Genomic DNA, 6,454 nt, shown 5'->3' with positions numbered 1-6,454 from the left:
GGCAAAGACACAGGCAGAGGGAGAAGCAGGCTCCATGCAGGGAGCCCAATGCGGGACTTGATCTCGAGTCTCCAGGATCATGCCCTGGCCTGAAGCAGGCGCTAAACCGCTGAGCCACCCAGGGACCCCCATAAATATTTTTAATAGAGTTTTGGCAATGTTGTAATCATTATAAAGAAGCGGGAGCGGGAGAATCGGGGCTCGGAGCCAGCCGCCGCTCTCCGCTCGCTGTGGGGCTCGGTTTCCCGGGGGGGGGGGGGGGGGGGGGCTCAGATATGGAGGCAAATGGGAGCCAAGGCACCTCAGGCAGCGCCAACAACTCCCAGCACGACCCCGGTAAAATGTTTATTGGTGGACTAAGCTGGCAGACCTCACCAGATAGCCTTAGAGACTATTTCAGCAAATTTGGAGAAATTAGAGAATGAATGGTTTTTGGTTTTTTTTTTCCTGGCAAAGCAAACTTTATTAATGGCCCTGAGGTTGGAGCTCCAGGTCCCGCTGAACACTTGAGAGTTGGGGCGAGGGCCTCTCGTGTTGGCCTCAGCAGCTCCATCCCATTCAGACTCAGGTGGAGAGAGGCTGGGTGGGGGAGACCTGGGGTCACAGCTAGCCAGCTCTCCCTCGGTCGCTGCAGCCAGGCCACTCCTGGCTCCTCATTTCTTGGATCCTGGCTTTTTAGGTTTGAGTGTGGGTTTGGCCTTTTTCACAGGACTCTGGTCTTTAAGCCTGGGTCTCACTGCCTCCTCTTCTTTTTCCATCCTTTTTTCTTGGCAACACTTGTCTGCTTCTGGGACGCCAGCCTCTTGACTTGTTTAACAGGGGTCTCCTCTAGGGACACATCTAATCATCGTCGTCATCATCAATCTCATCACTGTGACTTTCCTCCTCCTCTTCCTCCTCCTCCTCGGGATCCTCCTCTTCCTCCCAGGATACGTCTGCAGTGTCTATGTAACATTCCTGGCCACCGAGGAACACAGGTCCAGAGCCAGCCCGGAGCTGGAAAGTAACTGGAGGAGAAAGCTCCAATCCCATCACGACAACCATGGGTAGCACGGAGGCCTGGAGCGAGGCGATGGTGATGGGCTTGGCCTGTTTGTCCTCCGGGCTGGCCGGGGGCAGGATTTCCACCAGGTTCATCTCTTCTTTGGCTTTCTCCCCCAAGCAAATCGTACTGAGCAACAGCTTCGAGTCCTGCTTGCCCTCCTTCTGGGGTTTGACCGTCCAGGTCCGCTTCTCCTGGTTTAGCTCACAGTCCCAGAGCACGGGCTGCGCTTCTCGGCAGCTGCTGCCTGCTGCTGAGGTTCATGTCCCGGGGCGCGGGGGGGCGCGGGGGCGCAGCGGCGAGCGGGAGGACAGAGGAGGGAAACCACTGGTTGTAGGAGAGAAGGCATATATTAAAGTTAGGTTTAAAAGATGCTGCCAAATGGACCTTCTGAATTGACTGTGCCAAGCTAATCTTCCATCAGCAATGTAAAGTGTTATACATTCTCAGACATTTAAACCCATCCTTATGAGGCTTAGTGGTATTTCACTGTACTTTTAATTTATGTATTCTGGTCGCTAATTCTGTTGTGCCACTTTTTATATGCTTATAGCTATTTGTGTTCCCTATGCTGTAAAGACTTGTTCTAGTCTTTTGTCCATTTTATAAACTGGAATTTTCTGACTTTTCCTACCTGTAGGAGTTCCTTATATATTCTGGGCAGTAAATCCACAAGTTAGCATCAAGTTATTAAAATAACTATGGGTATTAGGAGAGAAAGAAAATAGGGTTAAATGTTAATAATTAAAGAATCTATCACACATCATATTCACATTCTACACATGATGAAGTTCTTAATAATCATATGTAGAATATGTAATACAACGGGGTTGCAACCTAGAACCTAGAAATTCCAACAATACAACACTTCACAAAGAAGAGGACAGGTAAGCAGAACTGAAAATGGGGCCCATAAATGGAGATGTGAGTGCTAACTGCATGCTATTTTTTATTCTACTTATAACCATTTGGGAACCTATGAGAAGAAACAGAGCTGAAGATCCACCCTAATGATTCAGAATTCTCCTGAGCACTTCACCCACTGCAGAGACTGCTCCAAGTATCCTTCTGGTGACCTCGTTTAAATGGAACTATTGTTGCACAGTATGCCTTGACGTCAATAACACCTTTGGAGGCAACAGGACAACAGAGTTGTGGGGATTCCCCTTTCTGCCTTGTCTTTGATCTTGGCTTCAGAGATTTTATGGAACTGGTTGACTCAGATGACTTATACCAAGATGCTCACACTTTTGCATTCTCCCCTCTGCCCACTAACATGCTAATTTGATGTTTTTTTTCATTCCTCAGATGGAAAAATGGTTGTAATATTATCAAAGGGATGGAAAGATGGGAGTCTGGGTGACTAAGTGTTGAATATCTGCCTTCAGCTCAGGGAGTGATCCTGAAGTCCAGGGATTGAATCCCACATTGAGCTCCTTGCATGGAGCCTGCTTCTCTGCCTATGTCTCTGCCCCGCCCGCCCCCCCCCCCGTGTCTCTCATGAATAAAATAAAATCTTTTTTTTAAAAAAAGATTAAAAAAATAAAGGTATCAAAAGAGAAGGCACAATGTGACAAAGGTAATAACTTGGCATATTGGGAGTGAACTAGAATTTGGTCTATAAATTCAACTAATTTGGTCCAAACAATCAGATCCTTAGGGGTAAATCTAATAGATCTAGCCAAGGTGTTTTCCACAGTGGACTACTTAACAAAAAACTACAATGTCAAACTCCTTGTGAAAAAAATCATGGTCCCCACATAGAGAGGGCATAAGTAGAACTTCCATGGAGTCCATATTGATTCTCTATGTGGGGATGTATATGCCTTGCTGAGCTGGGCTTGGAAGACAGTAAGTCGGTATGGAGGATAGGGAGTACGTGATTTTGAGCACAAAAGATTTTGGAATCAGAACTGAAATTTAGTATTTTCTCTCGATTCCAATGGACTCCCTCAGAATCTTCTTCCTAAAAGGAATGTCAGATGAGACAATGCATGGCTCCATGAACTGATCATCTTGTTTCATTCGTCATAAATGTCATTATTAGAGAAATGAACTTAAAGTTGACATTCAATCTCTTGAAAAGGCAGAATAATGAGAAAGGTTGGCAGCACACACGATTCCCTTTGAGGAGCTTCCTGACTCTGGGGGCAGGTTCATGGTCACCTAGGGGAACATTTTCTCCTCCACATTTGCATTAGAGAATAATATGGTTTTTAAAAACAAATCAGGAAAGTCCAGGGGTGTATTCTTCTACTATTGTGCCAGAGTTGGTGAGAGCTCCTACATCTGACAGGTCACAAGTCACACTCATCCTGACTTAGATTGGTCTGTCTTCCGGTATTCTGGCTCAGGTGAAGTCCCAATCCTTAACAGAGAAAATAACTTAAGTAATAATAGAGGAAAATGTGCTTAGTGTGATATAGAAAACCAGACAAAACATAATGTCTACTCATGCACTTATGAAAAGGTTTCCAAAAGCTACTATATTAGGTTACACAAAAACCTCCTCAAATAAAAAGCACCTACCTGTGTAGAGACCACACTTATCAGAATGAAAACTACAATTTAACACAAAGAGAAGATACACTCTCAACTAATTTGAAATTTAAACTTTGCTCTACAACTCAAATCCAACACCATAAAAACATTGCACAGAAACATCTATACAGCACAGCTCATGTTCCACTGTTAGGCAATGTCAAAGACGTTTATATGTAATTAAGCAATAATGAGATGAGCTAAATAGCCAATTCAGAGTGAGAAAAAGCAACAGAATATAGTGGGAATGGATAGGCTGAAAAATAAATTAATAACTCAGTCGGTATCAATAATTAAGGAACCTGAAGGTCGGAGACGTTCAGGAGGACCTGCTTGCAGTGAAGAGTCCAGAAAAGGAGCCGCTGGACGACAGAAGGTCAGCGTACGGCTGAGACTGCGAGCAGCCTCGCGCTGTGTAAGCGATGAACACTGGGGCGAGCAAAGCCAAGAAGGGTCGGAGTTTAACCTCTGCAGTGAACGGCCGCCTCTCAGGACGGCGGTGGCAGGAGCGAGGGAGCTTCGAGTGCGAGCCAGGCCCACGGACACGGAGGGCGCGACAGGCGCAGGCGGCGGGAATCCAGGGCACTGAACCAGGGGCCACAGGGATGTTCAAGGGATTTTCTAGCACCGAGGACTCAACAGTGCCAATCATGCGCAAGGTACTTTCTGTGGGTGAAGAGGGTTGTTTCGTAGAGCAAGTTTACATGTCAACTAAAGAGGATAGGCAGTGGCCTAGGTAAAACCCCTTCGCGCCTGGCGCAGGGAGAGGGGCGCAGAGGGCCCGGTGCACACGGAGCGTCTGAAACCGAGAAAGACGCCTCGAAGCGTCCGCACTGGCGGGAGGTCAGGGATGACTGGGAAGAAGGCCAGTGGGATGCAGACTTCCCACCGCGTCTGCAGTCGACGCAGCCAGCCCCGTCACCCGGCCCCCAAGCACCCCCTCCAGCCGCCCGAGGCCCGCAGGCCGCCCCGCAGCAGGGCGGAGAGGCGGCGCGCACGCGGCTCCCCGGGCTCCGGCGCGCACCCCTCCTCCTGCAGCCCGCGCCTCCCCGCCGCCCGCGCCCCCGGGGTCCCGCACACACTGCGGGGCGCGCGCCCAACCCGCGGACGCGCCGCAGCGGGGCTCCCCGCGCCGCACAGCGCGTCCTCACCGCCACCGAGCCGGTGGTCCCTGGGCGCGGCTCCCGGCAGGGGCTCCGTTCCGTCCGCCCGGGCGCCAGGGGCGACGGCAGCCGCGGAGGCCGTGCGGCTCCGGGCGGGGGCAGCCGGCGTGGGCACTGACGCCCGAGCCAAGCAGCAGGGCACAGCCCGCCCTTCCGCGCCGCCCGGGTCCTGCGAGTCCCAGAAGCCCAGGCGCCCCCCCGACCCCGCCCCCGGGCGCGCGCACGCGCACCAGCCCTGGAAGGAGCCCCCAGCGGCCCCCGCGGCCCCAGGCCACCTGAGAAGACCCGCCCTCCCCAGCTCCAGGTCCCGCCCCCAAGCAACAGGCCCCGCCTCCTCGTCTCAGGCCCCGCCCCACATAAAGCCCCGCCCACTCCTATCCCCAGGCCCCGCCCCATCTCCAGGCCAGCCTTTCCCTAGGCCCCACCCACCGTAGAAGGCTGTCCAACCAGGGGGCTGGGAGTGGGCGGCAGCAGGCCACAGTGAGGGTGGAGGGAGGTTGAGGTGCAGGGAGAGGCCTGTCATATATTCTTAGCTTCCCCCATCCCACCCATGTTAACTGCCCCAAATCCTCACCTTGCTTCTTGGATCATGATGCCTGGGGAATTCCTGAGCAGAAAAATGACATGGGAAAACTGGACAGTTGACAGTGAATTTGTTTCTGTGAACTTTTCAGCCTTGTCCTCTGAGCTCCAGCTCTACTCTTTCCTTTTTTGGACTATTTACTGGCACCGTAGTGGGCAATGTTCTTATCATCCTGCTCTGCTCTACAAAGTCTTACCTGCTTCTTCCCCAGGAATTTTTACCACCTGGAGGTAGGTTTTAACTTGATTATTGTGCCCTAGATGCAGCGACTCTGATCATCCAAGATACAACCAACTCCTTCCATGGCTATGCCATCAGTGTATTCTTCTTCTTTGGGGCTGCTGAGTGCTGCCTCCTGGCCACAATGACATATGACCGCTGTGTGGCCAACTGTGACCCTTTGCGTTTACCCAGTCATTATGAACTGCAGAGCCTGTGCCCAGCTAGCAGGTACATCTTGGTTCTCAGAGTTCCTGTGGCCCTGTGCAAAACCACTGGATTTTCCACTTCCCTTTTGTGACCCCAACAGAGTGAACCACCTTTTTCTGTGACAGCCCCCCTGTCATTGCACTGGTCTGTGCTGATACCTCTCTGTTTGAACTGGAGGCTCTGACAGCCACTGTCTTATTTATCCTCTTCCCTTTCCTGCTGATCCTAGGGTCCTATGTCCACATCCTCTCTACTATCTTCAGGATGCCCTCAGCTGAGGGGAAACCTAAGGCCTTTTCCACCTATTCCTCCCACCTCCTTGTTGTCTCCCTCTTCTACAGCACCGCCATCCTCACGTACTTCAATCCACCACCTCTCCTGAGATAGCCTAACACTAACACTTCTCCACGTCACCACCACCCCATTAGCCTGGGACCAAAAAACAGGGCAGAATTTCGAAAATATACTGGGATGTATAAAACATGGTGGTCCCTGATTAATCGATTCACTCATCATTCATTCTGGTTTCCATCCAAGTAAAAAGTCTGACGGAAGTCTCGTGAATCCATTTTGGGCTTGTTAAGTACAAGATAACTCTGGGTCATCCAAGAAGCATTATCAAATAGGCAGATGGACCGGGGGTCTGCAGTTTATTGGTGTCTGAGGCCAGAGGTGTACAGTTTGTGTCCATTCTGG

The 6,454-nt window shown here is 50.9% G+C and overlaps 1 pseudogene; it reads right to left on the bottom strand.

The window, feature by feature from the left end:
* Positions 1-266: 266 nt before the first annotated feature.
* Positions 267-3,202, bottom strand: LOC119878948 (annotated as a pseudogene).
* Between the last annotated feature and the right edge of the window lie 3,252 nt (positions 3,203-6,454).

Source organism: Canis lupus, unplaced genomic scaffold, assembly GCF_011100685.1.
Source record: "Canis lupus familiaris isolate Mischka breed German Shepherd unplaced genomic scaffold, alternate assembly UU_Cfam_GSD_1.0 chrUn_S2135H2334, whole genome shotgun sequence".
NCBI lineage: Eukaryota > Metazoa > Chordata > Mammalia > Carnivora > Canidae > Canis > Canis lupus.
The sequence above is the reverse complement of the archived record's forward strand: the minus strand, read 5'-3'. Positions and strand labels throughout refer to the sequence as shown.